Below are 14,573 nucleotides of genomic sequence, written 5' to 3' on the forward strand. Positions count from 1 at the left end.
GGGGCGTCACTCTGTTCAAGCCCCGTCTTTTTGGGATTTGGGGGTGTGTTTTTTACTTTCTTTCTCGCCTCTTCCCATTGGCTGGAATTTTACCTTCCAGCCAATGGGAAGAGGAGAGAACGAAAAACACGCCCCGAATCCCAAAATGACCGGGAGTTTCTCCGAGGCATTTCTGCTGGACCTCGGAGAAACATGGTGGTGTGGAGGCTCCTCTCTTGCCTTCCGGAGTCACAGGTTGGCCTGCTGCTGGCGTCCATTTTGGCTCCCGACTCAGGTCGGAGCTGCCTTTCATTCTCGTGTTTCCCTCGTGTTTTTTTTCTTCCTCCTCCTGTTGGCTTGGCTGTGATTGGGGTGGGAGGGGGTGGATCTGCTCCTAATGGCTCTAAAATGGACTTTTGGCTCTCGACTCAGGTCGAAGCTGCCTTTCATTCCTCGTGTTTTTTTTTTTTTTAAATGGACGCTGAGCCGCCCCACTTTCCGCGGTGTCATTCTGTGCCCAGCTTCCATGCCGCACACAGAGCTCTATCAGGCTCCCGGGGAGGAGGGCTCCAGTGCACACTACCCCCAGTCCTGCCACGTGGTCTGAATGGCCCCCACGAGTGGCACATGCCTCTCCTCCCTGCGCCTAGCACTGAAGCCGTGATTTCCACCTCTGCCCCGCAGCAAGGGTCCCGCAGCCGCCGCGCTCCACAGCCAAGCACCGGTAGGGCTCGCTCCGTCCATCCCTCACTGAGCCTCTGCGCTGCCTTGTTCTCCCTAGCCCCCTCGTATCTCTAGCACTCTGCTCGCTATCTCCCTTGTTCTACAGCCTGCGGCACGCGGCTGGACTTCAGACCGCCGCCTGCCGTCTTCGGTCAGTAGCGCTATGGCGGGGCCTCCTGGCGCCACCTGCCAAGGAAGAAGAGCTGTGCGCCGGTTCTTTTTCAGAATATGAGTCTGTTATGCATATCACGTGAAAATGTTGGGGGAAAAACGAATATCTCCAAAGGTATGGCTTCCCAGACTGCCCAGATGGAACTATGCATCTTATTCGACTCCCCTTTGGTCTAGAAAGCATACCATGCAACAGAGTGGGACTGGTCCATAGGGCAGGCAGTGATTCTGATGGGGACCCGGAAGGGACGGGTCACCCCGGCTGGGGTGCTGGTCACTGCCGCCTGTCCCTCCCCCCTGCCGCTGGGCCCAAGTTCCTGAGAATGCGATTGTGGAGGATCAGAGCGTTGGAAGTACCACTTCTGAGGAAGTAGGAGTAATACAAACATGATGATCACCCTTCATACACTGCACAAGAAGTTGGTGAAAAGTGCAGGAGATCATGATTGTGGTGACTGTGAACCAAAACAACCGTGTCCTGGAGTCAGCGGCGCAGTTAATATCCTTGGGTCCCGACTTCAAAAACTCATTCAACTCCTCAAGCAACAGATCTTACATTCTAATGATGAAAGGTGGGGCACTGAGAACAATGCAGGCAGCCGAGGATCATCCGGGATCTCAGGGCACCGCGCCGCCTGCCACGACCCCCCATTGTGCAGGCACTTACTGAGCGGGAACACAATGAGCAGGAGTAGCAGGGTGAGACGGAGGGGAGGGGCGCTGCACTGCACACAACACAATCCGACGAGCTGAAGGGGACAAACAACAGCAGCGCCAGAGTGAATTATTCAGAAGTGCCCCATGTGACTAAACTCAAATCTATGCGCCTCGGGCTCAGCTCTATGCGCTACCTATTGCTACATACAGAAGAGGGTGGAGCTGCATAGATCACCGGCTCCTGTTGTTTCAGCCGGCCAATCAGTGTTTGGGATGAAGCCACTGGGTCTGTGCACACACGCAGCCGCCCCAACCCCCCCTCGCCCCCTAGTACGTCACAGGTCTTTAAAAGACCATTCCCTTGTTAATGACGCTTAGTTGGTTTTTCGCCCCTTCTAGAGCATGTTGCAAGACCCAGCAGGCCACTCTGTCATGCCCGCTTGCCTGTTGCATGTCCAGCTCCCCCTTTGCCCCGTCCCACACTACGAGACCTCCATGTGCTGCTCAGGGGTAATTTTGTTGCATTTAGTTACAGATCGTTACACCACTGCCGCAGAAAGGTGGCCCCATGTCTTTACCGCCCTTTATGTGAAGCTTATACTTTAGCACCCGGATCCTACAGCAATTCAAACCCCATGACTTCCTGCCATTGGTGCAGCAGGTGCAGTAGCACCAGAACCCCAAGGGGGCCACTGAACTCTGATAATTGCTGGATAATACGATGAAAGCGTCATACCAATGCACCATTGTCCTTGCTCACACCAGGGCCCATGGAATCCGAGCTGCGCTACTGCTTATAGACACACCCCTCCGGGATACACGCACCTTCCATGACCGTATCTACTGCTGATAGGTTTAAAGGTCTCATTGAATCTCGCATCTCCCTTTTCTGTCCTGGGACATCCCAACCGTTTTATCCCAGGCATGGCTGACCTCGGCTTCAAACAAAATCGGTAGTTTGAGGCCCGCCTGTGTGAAAGGGACACTCCTTTCCCACAAGAATTGCATACAGCAGCCTAGACATTTAGTAGCACTTTTAAGATGTTACACTGGATTAAGGCACCTGCTGCAGAGATCTGTGTATGTCCAGGGACTCCCAGGGTGCAGTGCTGACAGGGTAGTTTACATGTTTAGGGCACAAATGCAGAGGTCAGCGTGTAATGTGCTATTCAAAATCCCAAATCCCCCCTCTCCACCTCTGCTCTCACCACCACCTCCACTCCCCCCTCCCTCCCTGCATCTTTACTCCCACCTCCACTGCCACTCCCTCCTTCCTCCCTACACCTCCTCAGCCCCTCCCTCCACTTCCACTCCGACCTCCACTCCCTCTACCCCCTTTACCTCCACCTCCACTCCTGGTTCCCTTCCCTCCACCTCCACTCCCACCACCAACTCCACTCCCCCTCCCTCCCTGCACCTTTACTCCCACCTCCACTCCCTCCTCCCTCCCTGCACCTCCCCTCCCCCTCCCTCTACTTCCACTCCCACCTCCCTACACCTCCCTCCCTCCTCCCTCAACCTCCAATCTCCCACCTTCACTTCCCCCTCAATCCCTCCACCTCACTCACTCACTTACCCCCTCCCTCCACCTGCACTCCACCAACCCCACCCCCTCCCTCCCTGCACCTCCACTCCCCATCCCCTCCCTCCCTGCACCTCCACCCCTACCCCACCCCTCCCTATACCTCCACTCCCCCCTCCCCCATTGCCCCCTTCCTTGCATAAACAACAAAACTAGAACACATTTTTGGTGTTAATTCTGTTTTTTATTAGGATACGTCAAATGTATATAATGTTTTCTAGGTTATATATAAAGTGACAAATGGTGATAACACTTTCTTAATTATAACTTATAACTTTTAAACATGCTGCACAACATTCACAATGCTCTGCAACACATTAACAATACCACATCCACCACATCCTCCACCACCACATCCAGCACCACCACATCTACCACATCCTCCACTACCACATCCACCACCACCATATCGACCACATCCACCACCACCACATCCACCACCATCACATCCACCACCACATCCACCACCAACACATCCACCGCAACCACATCCACCACATCCAATGCAATAGGTCTCGCATTTGCGAGCGATTAAGCTATTTGCATTTTAAATGACAATGCCATTTATTTATCTGTTTTCAAAACCAACACATAAATAAAAAATGTGTCATTTACAATGCCAATAGCTCTAACTTTTGCAAAGGCGAGACCGTTGCATTGAAATGCTTGTTATCTACAGATGGCAAAACATCTAGAAATTGGACTAAAGCCACTACTGCATTTGGAACTGAAGTCTACTTGTTTAAAATGCATATATTTGTTTTTAGGACTAGCCTAGAGACAGCTTTACCTATCTCTCCAGAATTGTAGCATCAAAAGAATTAATAGAAAATGCATAAATATATATAAATATATTTAGGGACTTTAGGCCAGCCACCTTCATCTATTATTCTGTTTAACTGCGATTACATATTTTGTGTACTCCCATCATTGCATACAGTATGGGACAATGGGTCTTTGGATAGCAGAGAGGTAAAAATTACCATTCTCACTCCTGTGAGTGCAACAGCAGGGATAGTGCTGGATAGCGGAGAGGTAAAAATGACTATTCCTACTCCAGTGAGTGCAACATTAGGGAAAGTGTTGGATAATGGAGAGAAAAAAATTACTATTCACACTTAAACAGTTAAAATATATGTATATATATATATATATATATATATATATATATATATATATATATATATATATATATATATATATATATATATATATCTCCAAACTATTGCCTCCGTGAAAGAAACAACGAGGGACCCTGTGGGCAGCGCTTCAGGTAAGTTTATTTCAACAGTTCTTGTATGGCATAACGCGTTTCGGGAAGTCGTCCCTCATCAGATGCCTTCATACCCTGGACTGGCGCTGATGTAGTTCTGTTTAAAAGTCAAATGCTTCCCTCTCATTGGAGGAGATCGTCGAACTACATGTCCCAGCATCACTCTGGCTGGATGCCGGTACCGCTGCCAGTACTGCAAGCAAAATGTTTGTTTCCTGCGGGCTGTTGTACCTTCATGCGCCACCCAACACCTTCTGCAGCCTGCCAGTGTGTGCGCAATCCGAGGGGCACCGTGGCAGTACTCAGGGCCTCACTGTGAAGTCACAGCCCCATGTAGGTCATAATTGCGCTCACCCGTGGCTGCAGCAATCCAAGCCCATATCGATCCCTCGATTCACCTCCAAAGTTCGCCACAATTGAGCTTGGGTTGTCAGGGCGGATCGCCTCCATTGCGCTGTGGCCACGCAAATAATATCCAAACTATTGCCTCCGTGAAAGAAACAACGAGGGACCCTGTGGGCAGCGCTTCAGGTAAGTTTATTTCAACAGTTCTTGTATGGCATAACGCGTTTCGGGAAGTCGTCCCTCATCAGATGCCTTCATACCCTGGACTGGCGCTGCATGTAGTTCTGTTTAAAAGTCAAATGCTTCCCTCTCATTGGAGGAGATCGTCGAACTACATGTCCCAGCATCACTCTGGCTGGATGCCGGTACCGCTGCCAGTACTGCAAGCAAAATGTTTGTTTCCTGCGGGCTGTTGTACCTTCATGCGCCACCCAACGCCTTCTGCAGCCTGCCAGTGTGTGCGCAATCCGAGGGGCACCGTGGCAGTACTCCGGGCCTCACTGTGAAGTCACAGCCCCATGTAGGTCATATTTGCGCTCACCCGTGGCTGCAGCAATCCAAGCCCATATCGATCCCTCGATTCACCTCCAAAGTTCGCCACAATTGAGCTCGGGTTGTCAGGGCGGATAGCCTCCATTGCGCTGTGGCCACGCAAATAATATCCAAACTATTGCCTCCGTGAAAGAAACAACGAGGGACCCTGTGGGCAGCGCTTCAGGTACGTTTATTTCAACAGTTCTTGTATGGCATAACGCGTTTCGGGAAGTCGTCCCTCATCAGATGCCTTCATACCCTATATATATACACACACATATATATATATATTAAAATATTAAAAGAAATTTTAAAAATCACAAAAATAAACAATGTTTACATTTTTTTAATTAAATGTATTATATATATAAAAAGAAAACATATTATAATTTTAATTACATATATCAAAAACCTACAAATATTATCTAAAATAAAATAATAAATACATTTAAAAAATCAAAGAATTTTCACTAGAAAATATTTACAAACAAAAAAATTTATCAATACAAAAAAATGTATCAATACATAAATGCATTTTTTTTTATTTCCTACCTTATAACACCACATCAAAAACAAAACATTTCAACATTTTAAATTAAATTTACTTCGATAATTAATATTATTAATATTATTACAAATCAATAAAACAAATAGTATTAATAAAAAAACTAAAAAACATGAAGTGACTACACACACTTTAACACTATATCCACAACACACACCTAAATGAAACAATAAAATAATACAACACAATTAAAACTTATATTTAAATGTGAAACTATTACTATTAACAAAAAATAATAAAGTAATTAACATGTAATTAATACCCAAATTTTACGCATTTAAAAGTAAAAACACACAAAAATGAACAATTACCCCAAATAAATATCAAAGAATTAATGTTAATTAACAACTATATATTAATTAATTAAACACAAATTACTTCCCACCCTTTACTCCTATAAACACCACAAGACACACCTAAAATTAATTACATAATTACTATAAATAATTTCCAATTAATTAATTAAAATTAACAACCAATTATTAATTAATAAATAAAAAATAAATTACTTCCCACCCTTTACACCTATAAACACCACAACATACACCTAAAATTAATTACACAATTACCATCATTAATTACCAATTAATTAGTTGAAATTAATTAACAACCAATTATTAATTAATAAATAATAAAATACACATTTGAAAATATAAAATCTCAATTAAACAAATATGAATAAATACAAAATAATCATTTAATTTAATATATTTAAAGTACTTCCCACCCTATTCCCCTTTAAATCCACAACCCGCTATGGATCTTAAAACACAAAATTCAAATACATTTTTTTTAATAACTACTAAAAATTTAACACATGTATTAAAAATCCCAACAATTCCTATACAAAAAAAACTCACTTAATAAAATATTACATTTATTGAAAAAACAATATTTTTAACAACTATATTTTTGCAAACGATATTAAACACTTCGATATTTTTAAAATCAATATTATTTACCTTAAGTCGATATTCTTGACCACATTATTCTTGCTGTCAATATTTCTGAACCCCAATATTTTTTAATCAGTATTTGTGCAACTCGATATTTTTTATTCGATATTATGTCCGCACCCTCTAACGTCAGTTACTCTCAGCATAGCTTAAAATCACCACATCAACAGACTGGAGATGGAGAAGAGCAAAAAAGAAAATAAACAAGTCAACAGGCCTTCTGAATCTATGGACTATGCATTTGAAACCCCCAACTCAGCTTTAGTTTAGGAAAGAGCTGAAGACATACCTCTCTAAAGAGCACTGTGGCATGTAGCATTGTAGCTTATTATGCATGCGCAGATGTGGATGTATTATGAGCTCATGCGTTCCATATGGAACTCTCCTGTCTATGGTTCTAGCGGTGACAATTATATCCGTTGCTGCCATGACCTTGACCAGACGGGATGGGTTAAGTCGTGGACAGTCTTTATATGAAATAAACCCAAATTTACCCTACACTTTGATACAGCGTGATCCCTTTTAACAATTGCCAATGATCTGGATCCTGGGTGCCCGCAGACTTATGTTGTGGTTCAGACTGTTTGAAAATTACTTGTTTGCTATAGATGCAACTAGGTTTTCGCCAGGGCATACATTAGCATTACTGTTTGTCAGTTTGGGCCACGCTGCTCGAGATGTTTTTGATAACTTATCTCATTTAATGGATCATCATGCTGACTCTAGTGATGAAGGTTGGGACGGGAATATAGAGGCTATAGAGCACTTAAAAACACATTGTTGTTAAGAACCAAGCATAACGGCACAGATTCTTCAAGCGGTTCCAACAAGCAGAAGAAAGTGTGGAGGAATGTGTTTCAATGCTAAGAATGTTTGCAGCCACTTGTGAATTGTAGATGTGTACATTTGAGACCAATTCGTTTTTATTTGCTTCCCCCCAAAAATTCAGGAAGGGTAACTTGCGTGTCGTAATCCAGCTCTTACAGTTCTATGGTCTCGTCGAAAGGTTTAAAAACTGAGGTTCCTATTCACATGTTGATTAGTAACCAAAGAAATAGTGAAACAAGTAATGAGGAAGTAAGTGTAATTAATATGAGAAGCAGAGGTGGCAAATGTTAAACAAATAGGTCAAGTGTAACATGTTACAGATGTGGTTCGAAGACTCACATAGCTAATAATCCAAATTGTCCTGCTTTAAACAAACGTAGCACAAGTTGAAAGAAAATTGGTCATTTCCAAGCAGCGTGTACGTTGACTAAGAACACTGTAAAAATGAGTAGGGTTGATGTTTCAGAGGATTGTAATGGACAACTCACTAATGTTGTTTTGACCATTGAGTGTTACAGAAGATTTGGCAATTAAACGACCTCTAGTGGAAGCGACTGTGGGCAAAACTTTGTCCGTGATGGCTTAGAGAGAAAATCAGATGTGCTAATCAGATGTCGAGTAAAACAAATCTTTTCCACATTTGTGTTAAAGCAGGTGGAAATGAAGTAGTGTTTTGATTATAAACATAACATTCATGATAAAGAAGTAGGAGATTGGGTAACGATAAAGACCCCCCCCCCAAAAAAAAGGTGAAGCTAAATTTTCTCTACCACTGTCTGTAGTTAGCAAACGTACCATCCTAATTCAGGGAAAAAGGTTGGGGGAACCGGAGACAGATTGTTAAAGTGTCCCCGGAACAAGCAGACACTATAAACAAAGAGGATCTGTAAATAATGGTGTGGGGTGGTCAGTTTGGTTACCACCTGAGAACAACAATAAAAGTGTTAATGACCAACATTCTGTAAGTCAACAAGAACAGGTGCCTGAACAACAAACAGAAGCACGGAAAGGCAGTTCACCTAATGTTAAAATACCAATTCCGTATAATGCTTATGTCATGTAGTAATTCAATCTTTAATATAACAGTGTTTTTCATGTTATCCTTCCCCTTCGGTTTGTTTGTTAAGGGGGAAGGTGTGGTAGGTAGCATTGTAGTTTATTATGCACACGTTGATGTGGATGTATTATGATCTAATGAGTTCCACATGGAGCTCTCCTCTCTGAGGTTCTAGCAGTGACAGTATGTCAGTTAGGACCTTGACCAGACAGGACTTGTTAAATCATGGATATTCTTCATATGAAATTAACCCGAATTTAACCTACACTTAGGTACTGCGTGATTCCTTATTACAAACACCACATCACAATCAGTGCATTTTTAATTTTTTTTAGTGTGTCAGTGCCCAAGATAATTCACAGACATCCACTCCTGTCACTACTGCTAAATTCCAGCGTCAGATTTCCTACTAATGATCACACCACACAAGTTTGACATTTGTTACTATTACAGGTACCTCAAACCGTAAGGATGGGTTGGGCGCTCTAGCTGTCACATTTTTATTTTTAAAGTATATTAAACAATTAAACTTTCTACTGATGTGCTCTCCTAAAAATATAGACAAACAGGGCCAAGATGTGAAGGATTCTGGAAAAATATGTATACGTTTTTAAACAAGTCAAGTCAAGAATACTTTATTTCGGGTTTTAAACATAAATGCTGGTGCTGTGCCTCGGAAATCACTGGCACAAATTAAGCAGTAAATCATGATATTGTAGTAATACTCCACTCTCAGAGACCACCTATCAAACTAATCAAGCATTTGCCTTTGACCCTGTCCAACAATTGTTGACTTTCGGTTCGGTCTGTGCTATACAAATGCCAGCCACATTCACACATAAAAACAAAACAAAGGGAATGAAATTTAAAATGTAATTTGTAACTTCATGAGTGCCCTCGGGATACCTGAATAGAGATTTGTGAATCAGCAGCATACCAGACCATCCAGTTAAACTAGGGGTCTTCCTAGGTGCATATCTCACACGGCACCCACACTCTTTGGTCTGGTCAAAGCATCTCTAATAAGTTGTCAGCTACTGCCCTCTGCCATTGGATGAGTCTCAACCTATGTGCTTGTTGATTGGCCAGAGATCAGCACCCAGGCTCTGGACCGCACAGGTCTTCTGCTAAGGTCTGAGACAGGAAAAGGGATCTCTCTTTCCCAGTGGAGAGGTGTGGCTCACTGGTTAGAGGCGGCAGACCTGTAAGCAGAGAATGGCCCAGGACCAGGGTTCAATTCCCGACGCGGCAGGGTCTTGGACCAGGGTAAACGGACTCGATAATTCTCGCCTCAGTGTCTACTCTAACCAGGGAACACACTCGGTAACTCTGGGCATTAAGCTTGCCTCATCTCTACAACGGCCCCCCACAGACGCTGGGGATGCCTGGTTTCACCCTGGAGATACCCAGAAAAGGGACAATCTCACAGGGAAAACCAGGACGGGTTCCCCAGCGGTCTACAGCGCCAGGACACTCGGGTAGAGTAACAGTGCGCTTTACAAGAATCCCACATATCCATACATAGACTCCAGTGGAGAGAAAGAGAGGGAAAAGACAGGGGTTCTGCCCCATGTGTCACGTGTATCCTAGCATGACGCATCCTGTTACTGGACAAAATTAACCATTTTGTGGCCCAATTACTGGTTCAGAAATCAGCCAACCCCGTTAACAGCACAATCCAGATGAAGACATGCCAACTCACAAAGTACCAGCACGTGTCACATGTCACACAATATCGGTTCCCTTCACAGGGTCACCCAGTGAGGAGCCAATATAACATGGGGGCAGGAAAAATGAGCTGGAAACCCCTGCAAATAGTTCATTTCCAGTTCGTTCTTTTTGCGTTTCTGGAGGCTTTTAAAAGCGGACATCCATTAAGGGGTGTGAAAACACCCAAGGACATCGGCACCAGCCTCTACAGGCTTGTTTTAAGGAGGAGGGGGTTTGTTGGGGGAGAGCGCAAAAGTGCAGTTTAGCTCTAAGCACAAGGCTCTGCCCCCTCCAAGGTCACACCTCCTCCTCAGAAGGTGTTTTTTTTCCAAGGTTGACAGTTCTGATTAGGCCAATTTTAAGGCTGCACTTTCTAGTTTTCTAAACTCATGACCTGTTTCTTCACAATATAACTACTAGGAGATGCATCACTAAGATTTTGTGAGCCTGGCAGACATGGATTGATCGGACCAGCACTCATTCCATCAAGAAATCAGGCTGTCTTCAGCGCATGCGCGAACTCTCAGATGGATTGTCAGCTGCTGCTCTCTGTTATTGACCTTCAGTCTCAACTGCGAATGCTCTAACCTGCAAAGTAACCACATTATTGTACGTCATAATTGGGTGCAGGACTCCCTTGAGCCCGGGTAAGGACACCCCCTTATTTTCTGCTTGAACAATGCCAATTTATAGGCCCTATCAACACCACTATTGCAAAAGAACAATTGATGGACAGAATGCAGAACGTCATACATTCATCCCCAGTACGGAGATCTGGGCATAATCCATCGTTTTTTTGCTCACCATGCCCTTCCAGTTTGGACCCAGCCAGATGCAAATCAGTCTTGACCCTGTGCCCAATGGGAACTGTCCGCCCGATCTGCCAGGCCAGGTCCTCCGTGGACTGGAAACAAGCATCCTAGGACCGGTTCCGGTTCCGGATTTTCACACCTCATCAGCCAGAATAGCTTGACTCCATTGGCATGGAGAGCACGGGACCCACGTCTGGGGATACCCATCCCACTCGGGGCGATAAATGCAAAAGAACTATTGATGAACAGAATGCAGAACTATGTCATTCATTCACCCCAGCAAGGAGTAAATGGATGAAATATGGGGGTTTGCTATGAGAAGAGATTGTGAAACCCCCAAAAGAATCACTTTCACGTTCCTGCCTTGCACCTATTTACAAGAATGGGGAACATAGCTGTTTCTGAACTTGGCCAGGGAGAATGCAACTGGGACTGGAGTGAAAATTATCACGAGGTGCAAACTTTTGCAATCTTCCTTAATGCCTCAGACTGTCACGAGAGCCTTCGTGCAAAATGTGCTGTCTAGCAGAAATCATGACAACAATACTTATGTCTCAATAGGAAAAGAAAAGTAAAGCATGTGCATAGGTTCTGTTAGGGACTTCCCAGTGGCCTCATCAGTTGAGAGTATAAATTGTGCAACATTACTATCATTCTGAAACCACTGTTCCTTTTCTTATAGTTAAAATGAGAGCTTAAAAATACAAGAGACATTACGGAATTAATACAGTAAAATTTCGAGTGATTAACTCACGTATTGCAAAGGGCAATCTTTTTTCCAGCTGCTCAGTTTATGGTAACTTTTCCTGTTTGTCTTTCTGCTACATTGCGCATGCGTTGAGTTTAGTATGCTACTGTTGCGTTTTTGTTGACTTACGAGTTGGGTGGCTGTTGTCGGGGCCCTAGTGAAGCTGTAAAACGCGTCCCCCACTTTTCTCTGAATAAATTAGGTGTGGCTCGTGTTTGTCTGGAATCTCCTGGAGTAATTTGATGTTATCACCTAGAACTACAGAGTCTGCTGGTTTTCTTGGCTGAAGTAAAGTGGGAAGCCAGAGTTGGCCCCGCTACGGCCCAAACCCTCAACCGACAGGTTAAGGAGATGTCAGTATCAAGCACGCTTTACACGCTGACCAATACAGTCAGCTGTAAAATGTCCAAACCTGCAAAGAAACTGACATTTAGAAATATTTGTGGTACCTGCGTGGATGTAGTGGTTAACTGGATCTAGCACACAAAGCCCTTCTCTTCTTGGTGTTCATATACATCATCAAACTGCCCTCTCTGGGACTCTTACTGGAGTTGCTCCTAACAGAATTTCACAGATAACACTAAAAAATATTCACACAAAAGAAACTGAGAAAGCAGACCTCTCACACGCATCCGCATATATCTTATTTCATGTACAGTTTGTACATGAAAGTACATTCCAAAATTGCGAAAAACACAAATGCCAATAAAATGTCTCCTATGCATAATTGATTGCCATCCGTGCCTGAGTATAGCACTCTTCTGCTATGTACTGAGACAAATATCTGACTCGAAATGCCAAACAGATCAATGAAACATGATTTTGTGATAATTCCATTTCCCTAGATGCACTGCTCCTTCCGGCAACAACTTTATCCTAAAGAACAGAGAAGGCAAGAGAGGGGGAGGAGTGGTCTTACACTGACCTGAATCCCACAAAAGGTGAAGGGAGGGATCATTGGGAATAACCTGAATGGCCTTCACCATCTAGGCACCCATGATCTGCAACAATATCCCCATCAGGACATCATGCCCCTTGCGTGGCTCAGTGAATATCACTTAAGGACTTGCGTTGCCTTGTGTCAGCTTGTGTGACGTAAGAAGAAATCAAGTACTTAGAAAATCTGGGAGTAAGCACATTATTATCGGTCATCGCTTCAAGTTCACTCAAATATACAAAGGGCTCAAGAAGTCTCTAGAATTTGCCTCTAGGATTACCTCTAAGAGGTAAGCATAGGTCACAGTATATTGAAAGGTCAGGTAGCTGGACCCCACCTTTAGATGAGAGCTTGGAATCAAGTCAAGGCCTAGCTGGCACCAAAGCAAGAGCTGCAAACATCCTTGTAAGCTTTGGGATCAACAGAACACCAGGAGTGCAACTAAGTGAGAGAGCGTTAATTCTTCCACCCGAATTCTTTGATAATATATCAGGGACGGATCACTGACATAATATAGAATGACAAAATATACTTACCAAAATATAGTTGCCAAAATATAGAATGCAAAAATATCGAATTCCTATCTACAAACAGGTAAGTACAAAAAATATCGAGTCCAAAATATAGTCTGTAAAAAATATAGTCTGTCAAAATATCGATTTTTTTTAAATGTCTTAAAAGTAATTTAAAATAATGATATAATAAATATAATTAACTAAAACATACTTAAAAATACTCAAATAACCTTAAAATTAAGATATAATTAATGTAAGTTATTAATAAAAAATGTACAATATTTTACCGTAGGATAGCAGGAGGGTAAAATTTAATATTACCACTCCAGTGAGTGCAACAGTAGGGAAAGTGTTGGATAGCGTAGGGGTAAAAATTACTATTCCCACTCCAGAGAGTGCAACAGTAGGGAAAGCGTTGGATAGCGTAGGGGTAAAAAATACTATTCCCACTCCAGTGAGTGCAACAGTAGGGAAAGCGTTGGATAGCATAAGGGTAAAAATTACTATTCCCACTCCAGAGAGTGCAAAAGTAGGGAAAGCGTTGGATAGCTGGAGGGTAAGAATTACTATTCCAACTCCAGAGAGTGAACAGTAGGGAAAGCGTTGGATAGCGTAGGGGTAAAAATTACTATTCACACTCCAGAGAGTGCAACAGTAGGGAAAGCGTTGGATATTGAAAGGGTAAAAATTACTATTCCCACTCCAGTGAGTGCAACAGTAGGGAAAGCGTTGGATAGCGCAGGGGTAAAAAAATACTATTCCCACTCCAGTGAGTGCAACAGTAGGGAAAGCGTTGGATAGCATAAGGGTAAAAATTACTATTCCCACTCCAGAGAGTGCAACAGTAGGGAAAGCGTTGGATAGCGTAAGGGTAAAAATTACTATTCCCACTCCAGAGAGTGCAACAGTAGGGAAAGCGTTGGATAGCTTAGGGGTAAAAAATACTATTCCCACTCCAGAGAGTGCAACAGTAGGGAACGCGTTGGATAGCGGGAGGGTGAAAATTACTATTCCCACTCCAGTGAGTTTAACAGTAGGGAAAGTAATGATTTAATATATTATTAAAAATAAATTACATATCAATACCAATAAAACATTAATTGAAATTAATAACCAATTTAATATTATGTAATAATTAATTAGGAATACAAATACATATTAGTTATTAAAAATTAGTAACC

The sequence above is a fragment of the Lissotriton helveticus genome, chromosome 6 (genome assembly GCF_964261635.1).
Source record: "Lissotriton helveticus chromosome 6, aLisHel1.1, whole genome shotgun sequence".
Taxonomy (NCBI): Eukaryota; Metazoa; Chordata; class Amphibia; order Caudata; family Salamandridae; genus Lissotriton; species Lissotriton helveticus.